Genomic DNA, 13160 nt, shown 5'->3' with positions numbered 1-13160 from the left:
AAAGAAGCATAAAAAACTATGAGGATAATAAATTTGTTTATGATCTTGATTGTAGTAATGTTTCCACAGGTAGTTACATATGCAAAAACTTATCAATCAGTACACCCTAAATATATGTTGTTTATTGCAGTAAATAAATCAATACCATATATGTGGAAAATAACCTATATATGATCATCCATTTTCAATTCTAAGTGCCTTAATTTTAAGCAGGCTACATGGAAATAAAGAGAGAAAGAAGCAGAGTGTACTGAGTCACCACCCTCCCTCCTTCCTGCCTTCCTCTTCACCCAGCAGCCAGGCACCTATTGGTTGGGACCCCCTCAACTACCCCTTCCCAACCCCACCAAAAAATTTAGTATAGGCTAGCTTGTAACATAGGCAATTGTACCTTTTCTTACCAGCTAAGTGTAGCCACTAGAGCCATAAGTCAAATGTTTGAAGTGTCCTGAGACAGTTGTAATGCATTGTGGGCTGTGATAAAATGCAGCAGAAAGACCTTAGAGAACGTACTTGAAGCCCCTGCCTAACAATCAATAGGTGACACCGGGAAAGATTGTGACACCATAGTACTCAGCCAATGAGAAACTGGGGGAAGGACCTATGCACTACGGGATAAATTGCTGGTTAAACTGTGCTGGGTCAAGACAAGTATGCCCTCTCTAACCACTCCTATTCAACACAGTATGGGAGTTCTGGCCAGGGCAATCAGGCAAGATATAGAAATAAAGTGTATTCAGATAAGAAGAGAGAACATCAAATAGTCTCTGTTTTCAGATGACATGATTGTATATTTAGAAAACCCCATCGTCTCAGCCCAAAATCTCCTTAAGCTGATAAGCAACTTCAGCAAAGCCTCAAGATGTTAAATGCCGAGTTACTGGGTGCAGCACACCAACATGGCACATGTATACATATGTAACTAACCTGCACATTGTGCACATGTCCCCTAAAACTTAAGGTATAATTAAAAAACAAAGATACAGAATCAATGTGCAAAAATCACAAGCATTCCTATACACCAACAATAAACAGAGAGCCAAATTATGAGTGAACTCTCATTCACAATTCTACAAACAGAATAAAATACCTAAGATTTCAACTTACAAGGGATGTGAAGGACCTCCTCAAGGAGAACTACAAACCACTGCTCAATGAAATAAGAGAGGGCACAAACAAATGGAAGAACATTCCATGCTCATGGACAGGAAGAATCAATATTGTGAAAATGGCCATAGAGCCCAAAGTAATTTATAGATTCAATGCCATCCCCATCAAGCTACCATTGACTTTCTTCACAGAATTAGAAAAAAAACTACTTTAAATTTCATATGGAACCAAAAAGGAGCCCACATAACCAAGACAATCCTAAGCAAAAAGAACAAAGCTGGAGGCACCATGCTACCTGACTTCAAATTATACTACAAGGTTACAGTAACCAAAACAGCATGGTACTGGTACCAAAACAGATATACAGACAAATTAAACAGAATAGAGATCTCAGAAATAATGACACACATCTACAACTATCTGATCTTTCACAAACCTAACAAACACAAGCAATGCAGAAAGGATTCCCTATTTAATAAATGGTGTTGGGAAAACTGGCTAGTTATATACAGAAAACTGAAACTGGACCCCTTCCTTACACTTTATACAAAAATTAACTCAAGATGGATTAAAGACTTAAATGTAAGACATAAAACCATAAAAGCCCTAGAAGAAAACCGAGGCAATACCATTCAGGGCATAGGCATGGGCAAAGACTTCATGACTAAAACACCAAAATGAACAGCAACAAAGGCCAAAATTGTCAAGTGGGATCTAATTAAACTAAAGAGCTTTTGCATAGCAAAAGGCACTGTCATCACAGTGAACAGGCAACCTACAGCATGGGAGAAAATTTTTGCAAACCATCCATCTGACAAAGGGCTAATATCCAGAATCTACAAGGAGCTTTAACAAATTTACAAGAAAAAAAACCCATCAAAAAGTGGGCGAAGGATGTAAACAGACACTTCTCAAAAGAAGACACTTACGCAGCCAAAAAACATGAAAAAAAGCTCATCATCACTGGTCATTAGAGAAATGCACATCAAAATCACAGTGAGATACCGTCTCATGCCAGTTAGAATGGTGATCACTAAAAAGTCCAGGAAAAATAGATGCTGGAGAGGATGCGGAAAAATAGGAACACTTTTACACTGTTGGTTGGAGAATAAAGTAGTTCGACCATTGTGGGAGACAGTGTGGTGATTTCTCAAGGATCTAGAACCAGAAATACCGTTTGACCCAGCAATCCCATTACTGGGCATATACCCAAAGGATTATAAATCATTCTACTATAAAGACACATACACATGTATGTTTATTGCAGCACTATTCACAATAGCAAAGACTTGGAACCAACCCAAATGCCCATCAATGATAGACTGGATAAAGAAAATGTGGGACATATACACCATCCAATACTATGCAGCCAAAAAAGAATGAGTTTATGTCCTTTGCAGGGACACGGATAAAGCCGGAAATAATCATTCTCAGCAAACTAACACAGTAACAGAAAACCTAACATTGCATGTTCTCACTCATAAGTGGGAGTTGAGCAACAAGAACACATGGACACAGGGAGGGGAACATCACACGCCGGGGCCTGTCGGGGAGTGGGGGGCTAGGGGAGGGATAGCATTAGGAGAAATACTTTTTATGTGTATATATATATATATATATATATATATATATATATATATATATAATCTGCTGGGTGTGGCTGCATTCCAGACACCCGATCTTGCAAGATCATCATTAAAAGTCTCACTTTTGCTGTTCTCTGGGTCTCTGAGTCCATTCTTGGGTTTGGGTGAGTGAGTTTGTTTTTTACAACTTGGTGGCCCATATGGAGATCTCTGTGCCTCCATGGAGTGAGACTCCGGCTGAGAGGAGAGACACATCCCACTCAACTTATGTGGCCTGCTCTGTCTGGATGTCCCAGCTCCCTGCAGAAGCCAAAGACAAACCCGAGACCATTACTCAGAAGACAATGGAAGTGACACTGGGAGAAAAGCAGGCACTGTGGCAACCAGGCAACTTCTTGCACAAACCAAGGTAAAAAAATTGGACCATAAGTACTGCCTTGGTGGTTGGGCATTTTTTCAGGTCGAGTGTGTGTGTGTCTGAGATATATCTTAGATACGAAGGGAGTGCGGATGTCCAATCTGCACTTTTAGTCTCCCTCAAGGGAAATGGCTGGAGATGGACAAAGCAGTTGATTCGCTGGGTGTTCCAAAAACCTCCAGTAGGGAGGGTTGAGTACACAGGGAAACTCAGAAACAGGGACCAGCAGAAAATGGGAAGCAAAAATTCTAGGCCTAGGGAAAAAAGGAAGCAGGGAGCCAAGGAGGTCCCCTCCAACATCCCCCCAGATAGTCCATTGGGCAGGATGTTACAGGCTTCGTGGAATAATCCCCGAACCAGGGATAAGGAAAAACAAAAAATTAGATAAAGTATTGCTGTTTTATCTGGCCTAAAGACCCCATTCATCAGCATTCTGTCTTTTGGCCTAAGTTTGGCTGGGATGAAGATTGAGTATGCCAAGCTTTAATTATGTATGTTAATGATAGAACCCCACCTTCACAAAAGGAAGTAAATTATGCTCCTTGCTAGATTAAGGAATTATCTTCCATGTTACCCCTCAAAGAAAAATAAATGAACAACACTTACTCAGTGAGAAATCCTGGGACCCCCTTTCTTGCCTGCCCACCCCCCATATATCAGGCAAAATAGGAAACAGGAAAATCAGGGAACAATAGAAAAGTCAGAAGGGGAGAGGCTGGAGGCCATGAGGAAACTAGACCATCTGCTCCTTTAAACCCTTATCCGAGTTTAAGAAAAGAGAACAATGCAAGAACGATACTAAAAGCTTCCCTGTCCCCTCTAAAGAGCAGATGTCTAATATGTTCCCTCTCAGGGAAGTCCCTATGCGACAGGGAGAAATTGGATTTGTTAATGCAAGTTTAACAAGTACTTAAGTCAGAAATTTAAAAAGGGAAATGAAGCCACTCCTAGAAGATCCCCTTGGGTTAGCAGAACAGTTGGATCAATTCTTGGGACCCAGTTTCTACACCCAGGCCAAAATGCCTATCATGAATATTCTGTTTACCAGAGAAGAAAGGGGAATGATTAGGAGGGCAGCTATGACCATTTGGGAAAGGCAGCACCCTCTCAGACAGGAGTTCTGTCAGCTGAATAAAAATTTGCAAATGTTGATCCTGAATGGGATAATAATGATCCTAGATGTCATGCCCAAATGCAGGACCTCAGAGAGCTAATAATTAAAGGGATCAAATAATCCACTTCTAGGACACAGAATTTATCAAAAGCATTTGAAATTCAACAAGAAAAGGAGGAAACTCCCTTTGCATTCTTGCAGAGGCTTAAAGATCTGATGAGAAAATACTCTATATTACATCTGGAGGACCCAGTAGGACAGGGTCTTCTAAAGGTCAACTTTATGACCAAAAGCTGGACAGATATCAACAAAAAGTTACAAAAGATTTATGGCTGGAATAAAAAGTTGATTAAAGAGTTACTAAGGGAAGCTCAAAAGTTTTTTGTAAGAAGAAAGAAAAGAGAAACTGGGAAAGGGAGAAAGAGAAAAAGTAAGAAGGGGAATCTGAAAAATAAAGGGGAAGAAACAGCAAACGTAGTGGGCCAGAGAGAGAGAGATAAAGAGTTAAGCTGCTAGGTAATAGGGATACTCATAATCTCAAAAGCATATTTCCTTTATGTTGGGAAAATTTCTGTTCTTCTCTCTTAGGTATTTTTGAACTATACATCAGTCAATATACTGGGAGAACCAGTGGAAACCCTCACCATAATCTTGCCTCTTGAGCGCACTGCACACAAACACTTCTATGGGGCAAGCATTCAACTTCTTCAGGGTCACATTCCCTTTTCCTGTGGCCTGTCCATAAAGCCCAGATATCTCACAGAGTTTTTCTTCCTTGAGTTCATCTGTTCTGTCAATTTTGTTTCCCAAAATATGAATTGGCACATTGTATACTGTTTCATCAGTCATTAAAGCTTTAAGCTCAAATTTGAATTCCACGAGGCAAGAATGACCCACACAATCCACCAGAAAGAAAATCCCATTAATTTCTGGGAGATAATTTTTCCAAACCGACGTGCTTGCTCGTGCCCACCAAGATTAAAAGTTGTAAAAGTCATTCCAGCAATTGTTAGCTCTTGTGATGTCAGATGTAGTGTTGGAATGCATTGGCCCAATCTGTCACCTTTGAGCATGTGAAGAAGAGTGGTTTTGCCTGCATTGTCCAAACCCATGAATACAAGTTTTCTATATTTCTTGTAGAGCCCTAGGAACTAGATCACAATGCTGAAGCCATTGTAGATTCACTCAAAGATGAAAGACATTATTAATGCTTACACTGGCCTGAGGGGCTCCTCTGGCAGCAGCATGTGGCTCAGACTCTCCCTCAGAGCACACAAACCAGCAGCACCTGGGACCACTAGCTACTCGCTGGATGTACATCACAACCGTCCCCCAAGACTTTCCTATTGTGATTTTTATTTCTGGCATTGCCATATTATTCTTTCTTTTTTATTGTATAAATTTAGGGTGTTGTTTTCATATACATATACATCATGAAATGATTACTACAGTCTTATTAACATATCCCTTTTATTTTTACAACAGAATTATCTGCCTGAAAATATCAATTATGCCAAAGTTGGGAACTCCTTTGTTAAATGCTCTAACAGTAAAAGTAGATGACAAGCAAGATTATATGTGTACTTTCAGCAAAAAATGAAAACTGTAAGAATGAATAAATAAAATGCTGCCCTGCACCTTGCAGGACATTTAGCCTCATCCTTGGCCCCTACCCACTAGATGCTAGTAACACATCTCCCATTAAGGCAATGATAAATGTGTCCAGATATTGCCAAATATTTTCTGTGGGCAAAATTACCTGCTTTTGAGAACCAGTGATTACACATGTTAATTGCAGTTGTTTAAAATGTTTTAATGATAGTTCCAACAGCCATGTGATATCTGAGTCTGCTTTAGAAAGATACTTGCTCTTCAGATTGTGTTTATTTCATGTTTTTTGCATGCCACATAATTTTGTTGTTGTTGAAAGATGACCATTTATAAGATAGTACATATAATTTCATTTTAAAAATACACTTCAAAATTAGCATGATTTTCCTTCTGCGGGGCCTTTTGCGTGGGGGTTTGTGTTGATCTAATCAGGAGTTGGGCTAGGATTGAAATTTGCCTAGTTGCTATGGTTGCTATGGTTACCAGAGTTGGAATTTGTTGCTATGGTTATCAGAGTTTGATTTTGTTGTTGTAATGCGTATGAGATAATTCGAAATCCTCTAGTAATACCTTGTTTTTGTTTCTCTGCTTGGCTTTGGATTTTTCTTTTGTTTTGCTTCCCATAGAGAGCTAGTCTCTTGCCATTTGTCCAGCTGTATTCCACTATAATATTTATTCAAGGTTTGTCAGCCTGATTAGGTAGAGGAAGAAAGGTGATCATTCTCTGATGTTCTTTTAGAACCTCAGTCTTAAGCAAGTATTTTGAACTTTGGTTTTAAGGTATGTTCTTCACAAGTATTACTATCCCTCCTCCAAATGGAGAGGCTTCCAGGGAGATGAGTATGGGTGCAGTTTTAGTGACGATCTCCATTCTTATTTCTATTTTTATTTTATTTATTTATCTTTTATAAGACAGAGTTTCATTCTTGTTGCCCAGGCTGGAGTGCAATGGCGCGATCTCAGCTCACTGCAACCTCCGCTTCCTGGGTTCAAGCAATTCTCCTACCTGAGCCTCCTGAGTAGCTGGGATTACAGGCATGCACCACCGCATCCAGCTAATTTTGTATTTTTAGTAGAGATGGGGTTTCTCCATGTTGGTCAGCCTGGTCTCCAACTCCCAACCTCAAGTGATCCATCTGCCTTGGCCTCCCAAAGTGCTGGGATTACAGGCATGAGCCAACAAACCTGGCCCAATGATTTCCATTCTTCTTACATGGGTGCAATGAAATTCTCCCAGTGCACTCCTGTGCAGATAAGGTATTTTCTTTAATACAGATAGTAAAGATATATTAGTCTGGGTGGATTTTTGCAGTGGCTATTGTTCTTTTCCTCCAGCAAGAAATGAAAGTTTTCTTAGTATCTTCCTCAGTCTTCTGAATGGGATTCCTGGAGAAGTGGCCTAAAAAGTGATGGAAAACCACTTATGCCTGAAAACAGGCTTTATTTTCTGATGCTACCCCACAATCAGCGTTTAGCAGTTGGCTAAATATTTCTAACAAAATATTTAACCTTCCTATATCTTATATGGTATTCTGTGATATCTATTTTTAGTAGAAGATTATCCAGTTATGTTCCCTGCAGACACCTCTCTGCAGGTTTTAGGTTAGATGTCTGCATTTTGACATAACTTCTCCAATAGGTTCAAGAAAAGTTGCTAATTTCTATATTGTCTAGCATTTTTCTTACACAGATAAAAGTAATGCTCATTCTTCATCTCTATATCTTCTGGAAGAGATCAGAAACTACAGTTAATAAATATTTAAATTGATTTAATTAAAAGTACCTTATATGTCTACCTAATCAGCTCATTTATGAGATCCATCACTCCTTGGTGTAGATATATTTTTCCCTGGTATCAGTTTCCTTCTGCTTAAAAAAGTTCATTTAACATTTTTGTAATGTACACCTGCTGATGATGAATTCTTTTACCTTTTAAGATCTAAAAAAAAATTCACCTTCATTTTTTGAAGGAAATGTTTTTGGTAAGTATACAATCTAGACTGAGTTTCTCTCTTTCAGTATTTGTATCAGTCAGGTTCTCCAGAAAAACAGAACCAAGAGACTGACAGAGAGAGAGAGAAAGAGAGAGAGAGTGCAGGGGGGTAGAGAGAAAAAGAAAAGGAGCAATGGAGGCAGAGAAGAAAAAAGGGAGGTAAAGAGGGAAAGGAAGAGAGAGAGATTGACTTAATATTAAGAAGTTGGCTCACCAAAGCAGGATGGGGCTTTGCTTCACCCAGGAAGCACAAGGGGTCAGGAAACTCCTTCCCCTAGTCAAGGGAATGTGTGAGGGACTGTGCTGTGAGGAACTGTACATTACAGCACAAATACTACACTTTTCCCACATACTTCACAACACAAAGTCCAGGAGATTACCTTGGGTGCCTACACCACCAGGTCCCTGGGTTTCAAGCACAAAACTGGGTGGCCAATTTGCCAGACACTGAGCTAGCAGCAGGGTTTTTCTTCATACCCCAGTGGCAGCTGGAATGCCATAGAGACAGAACCGTTCACTCTCCTGGAAAGGGGGCTAAAGCCAGAGAACCATTTGGTCTAGGTCAGTGGATCCCACCCCCACAGAGCCCAGCAAGCTAATATCCACAGGCGTGAAATTCTCGTTGCCAGCAGAGCAGTATGAAGCCAACCTGGGACACTCAAGTTTGCTGGGGGGGAGGGGCGTCTGTCATTACTGAGGCTTGAGTAGGTGGTTTTCCCCTCACAGTGTAAACAAAGCTTCTGGGAAGTTGAAACTGGGCAGAGCCCACCGCAGTTTGGCAAAGCTGCTGAAGCCACACTGCCTCTCAAGATCCCTCCTTTCAGGCAGGGCATCTCTGAAAGAAAGGCAGCAGCTCGAGTCAGAGACTTATTGCTAAAACTCCCAACTCCCAGAGACAGAGCACCTGGGGGAAGGGGCAGCTGTGGGCACAGCTTCAGCATCCTTAAACATTCCTGCCTGCCAGCTCTGATGAAAGCAGCAGATCCCTCAGCAGAGCACTCAAGCTCTGCTAAGGGACAGACTGCCTCCTCAAGTGGGTCCCTGACCCCCGTGCCTCCTGACTGGGAGACAACTCCCAGCAAGGGTTGACAGACACCTCATACAGGACAGCTCTAGCTGGCATCTGGCAGGTGACCCTCTGGGATGAAGCTTCCAGAGAAAAGAATAGGTAGTGATCTTTGCCAATCTGCAGCCTCCTGTGGTGATACCCAAGCAAAGAGAGTCTGGAGTGGACCTCCAGCAAATTCCAGCAGACCTGCAGCAGAGAGGTCTGACTGTTAGAAGAAAAACTAACAAACAGGAAGGAAAAGTATCAACATCAACAAAAAGGACGCCCACAGAAAAACCCCACCTGAAGGTCACCAATATCAAAAACCATAGGTAGACAAACCCACAAAGATGAGAAAAAAAAATAGTGCAAAAAGGCTGAAAATTCCAAAAACCAGAAAGGCTCTTCTCCTCCAAAGGATCACAACTCCTTGCCAGCAAGGGAACAAAACTGGATGGAGAATGAGTTTGATGAATTGGCAGAAGTAGGCTTCAGAAGGTGGGTAATAACAAACTACTCTGAGCTCAAGGAGCATCTTCTAACCTACCACAAGAAAGCTAGGAACCTTGAAAGAAGGTTAGAAAAATTGCTAACTAAAACAACCAGTTTAGAGAACATAAATGACCTGATGTAGCTGAAAACACAGCATGAGAACTTCATCAAGTATACACAAGTATCAATAGCTGAATCAATCAGGTGGAAAAAAGGACATCAGATATTGAAGATCAACTTAATGAAATATAGCATGAAGACACGATCAGAGAAAAAAAGAATGAAAATGAACAAACAAAGCCTCCAAGAAATATGGGACTATGTGAAAAGACCAAACCTACGTTTGACTGGTGTACCTGAAAGTGACGGGAAGAATAAAATCAACTTGGAAAACACTCTTGAGGATATTATCCAGAAGAACATCCCAAACCTAGCCAGACATGTCAACATTCAAATTCAGGAAATACAGAGAACACCACAAATATATTCCTCGAGAAGAGTAACCCCAAGACACATAATCATCAGACTCACCAAGGTTGAAATGAAGGAAAAAAGAGCAGCCAGAGAGAAAGGTCGGGTTACCCACAAAAGGAAGCCCATCAGGTGAAAAGCAGATCTCTCTGCAGAAGCCCTACAAGCCAGAAGAGAGTGGGGGTAAAAATTCAACATTCTCAAAGAAAAGAATTTTCAACCCAGAAATTCCTATTCAGCCAAACTGAGCTTCATAATTGAAGGAGAAAGAAAATCCCTTACAGAGAAGCAAGTGCTAAGAGATTTTGTAACCTCCAGGCCTGCCTGCAGGAGCTCCTGAAGAAAGCACTAAATATGAAAAGGAAAAACTGGTACCAGCCACTGCAAAAACATACCAAATTATAAATATCATCAAAACTATGAAGAAACTGCATCAACTAACAAGCAAAATAACCAGCTAGCATCATAACAAAAGGATCAAATACACACATAACAATATTAACCTTAAATATAAACGGACTAAATGCCCCAACTAAAAGACACAGACTGGCAAATTGGATAGAGTCAAGACCCATCCATGTGCTGTATTCAGGAGACCAATCCCATGTGCAGAGACACACATAGGCTCAAAATAAAGGAATGGAGGAATACCTACCAAGCAGTTAGAAAGCAAAAAAAAGCAGGGGTTGCAATCCCAGTCTCTGATAAAAAAGACTTTAAACAACAAAGATCAAAAAAGACAAAGAAGGGTATTACATAATGGTAAAGGGATCAACGCAACAAGAAAAGCTAACTATCCTAAATATACATGCACCCAATACAGGACCATCCAGATTCATAAAGCATGTTCCTAGAGACTTACAAAGAGACTCAGACTGCCACCCAATAATAGTGGGATATTTTAACACCACACTGTCAATATTAGGCAGATGAACAAGACAGAATATTATCAAGGATATTCAGGACCTGAAATGAGCTTTCGACCAAGCAAACCTAATAGACATCTACAAAATTCTCCACCCCAAATCAACAGAATATACATTCTTCTCAGCACCACATCACACATTCTAAAATTGACCACATAATTGGAGGTAAAACACTCCTCAGCCAATGGAAAAGAATGGAAATAATAACAAATAGTCTCTCGGACCACTTTGCAATTAAATTAGAACTCAGGATTAACAAAGTCACGCAAAACCACACAACTACATGGAAACTGAACAACCTGCTCTTGCATGACAACTGGGTAAATAATGAAATGAAGGCAGAAATAAATAAGTTCTTTGAAACCGATGAGAAGAAAGACGCAATGTATCAGAATTTTTGGGACACAGCTAAAGCAGTGTCTAGAGGGTAATTTATAGCACTAAATACCCACAGAAAAAAAGTGGGAAAGATCTAAAATCGACACCCTACATCACAATTAAAAGAACTAGAGAAGCAAGAGCAAACAAATTCAAAAGCTTGCAGAAGACAAGAAATAACTAAGATCAGAACAGAATTGAAGGAGATAGAGACACGAAAAACTCTTAAAAAAATCAATGAATCCAGGAGCTCATTTTTTGAAAAGGTTAACAAAATAGATAGACAGTGAGCCAGACTAATAAAGAAGATAAGAGGGAGAATCAAATAGAAACAATAAACAGTGATAAAAAGGATATTACCACCGATCCCACAGAAATGCAAACTACCATCAGAGAATATTATAAACACCTCTATGCAAAGAAACTAGAAAATCTAGAAGAAATGGATAAATTCCTGGACACATACACCCTCCAAAGACTAAACCAGGAAGAAGTCAAATCACTGAATAGACCAATAACAAGTTCTGAAATTGAGGAAGTAATTAATAGCCTACCAAACAAAAAAAGCCCAGGACCAGACAGACTCACAGCTGAATTCTACCAAAGGTACAAAGAGGAGCTGGTACCACTCTTCTGAAACTATTTTAAACAACGGTAAAAGAGGGACTCCTCCCTAACTCATTTTATGAGGCCAGCATAATCCTGATATCAAAACTTGGCAGACACACAACAAAAAAAGAAAATTTCAGGCCAATATCCTTGATGAACATTGATGCAAAAATCTTTGATAAAATACTGGCAAACCGAATCCAGCAGCACATCAAAAAGCTTGTCCACCACTATCAAGTTGGCATCATCCCTGGCATGCAAGGCTGATGCAACATATGCAAATCAATACATGTAATCCATCACATAAACAGAACCACTAACAAAAACCATATGATTATCTCAATATACACAGAGAAGGCCTTCAGTACAATTCAACAGGCCTTCTAAAGACTCTCGATAAAGTAGGTATTGATGGAACATATCTCAAAATAATAAGAGCCATTTATGTTGAACCCACAGCCAAAATAATACTGAATGGGCAAAAGATAGAAGCATTCCTTTCAAAAAGTGACACAAGACAAGGATGCCCTCTCTCACCACTCCTATTCAACATAGTATTGGAAGTTCTGGCTAGGGCAATCAGGCAAGAAAAAGAAATAAAGGATATTCAAATAGGAAGAGAGGAAGTCAAATTGTCTCTGTTTGCAAATGATATGACTGTATGTTTAGAAAACCCCATCATCTCAGTCCCCAAACTCCTTAAGGTGCTAAGCAACTTCAGCAAAGTCTCAAGATACAAAATCAATGTGCAAAAATACAAGCATTCCTATACACAAATAACAGACAAACAGAGAGTGAAATCATGAGTGAACTTTCATTCACAATTGCTACAGATACAATAAAATACCTAGGAATAAAACTTATAAGGGATATGAAGGACCTCTTCAAGGAGAACTACAAACAACTGCACAAGGAAATAAGAGAAAACACAAACAAATAGAAAAACATTTTACGTTCATGGATAGGAAGAATCAGTATTGTGAAAATGGCCATACTGCCCAAAGTAATTTATAGATTCAATGCTATCCCCATTGAGCTACTATTGACTTTCTTCACAGAGCTGGGAAAAACTACTTTAAATTTCATATGGAACCAAAAAAGACTTCGTATAGCCAAGACAATCCTAAGCAAAAAGTACAAAACTGGAGGCATTGTGCTACCTGATTTCAAACTATATTACAAGGCTACAGTAACAAAAGCAGGATGGTACTGCTACCAAAACAGATATATAGACCAATGGAATAAAACAGAGGCCTCAGAAATAATGCCAGACATTTACAACCATCTGATCTTTGACAAAACTGGCAAAAAATAAAAAGCAATGGCAAAAGGATTTCCTATTTAATATATGGTGCTGGGAAAACTGGCTAGCCATATGCGGAAAACTGAAACTGGACCCCTTCC

At 39.8% G+C, this 13160-nt stretch overlaps 1 long non-coding RNA gene and 1 pseudogene across 1 annotated transcript in view; both read right to left on the bottom strand.

Annotated features, from left to right (window-relative positions):
* Positions 1 to 13160, bottom strand: part of LOC134735997 (uncharacterized) — a 366473-nt gene that overhangs the window by 156003 nt on the left and 197310 nt on the right. The window lies entirely within an intron of this gene.
* LOC129476053 (GTP-binding protein SAR1a-like) lies at positions 4835 to 5430 on the bottom strand (annotated as a pseudogene).

Source organism: Symphalangus syndactylus, chromosome X, assembly GCF_028878055.3.
Source record: "Symphalangus syndactylus isolate Jambi chromosome X, NHGRI_mSymSyn1-v2.1_pri, whole genome shotgun sequence".
In the NCBI taxonomy this organism is placed as follows: domain Eukaryota; kingdom Metazoa; phylum Chordata; class Mammalia; order Primates; family Hylobatidae; genus Symphalangus; species Symphalangus syndactylus.
This window is presented reverse-complemented; position numbering and strand designations above follow the sequence as displayed.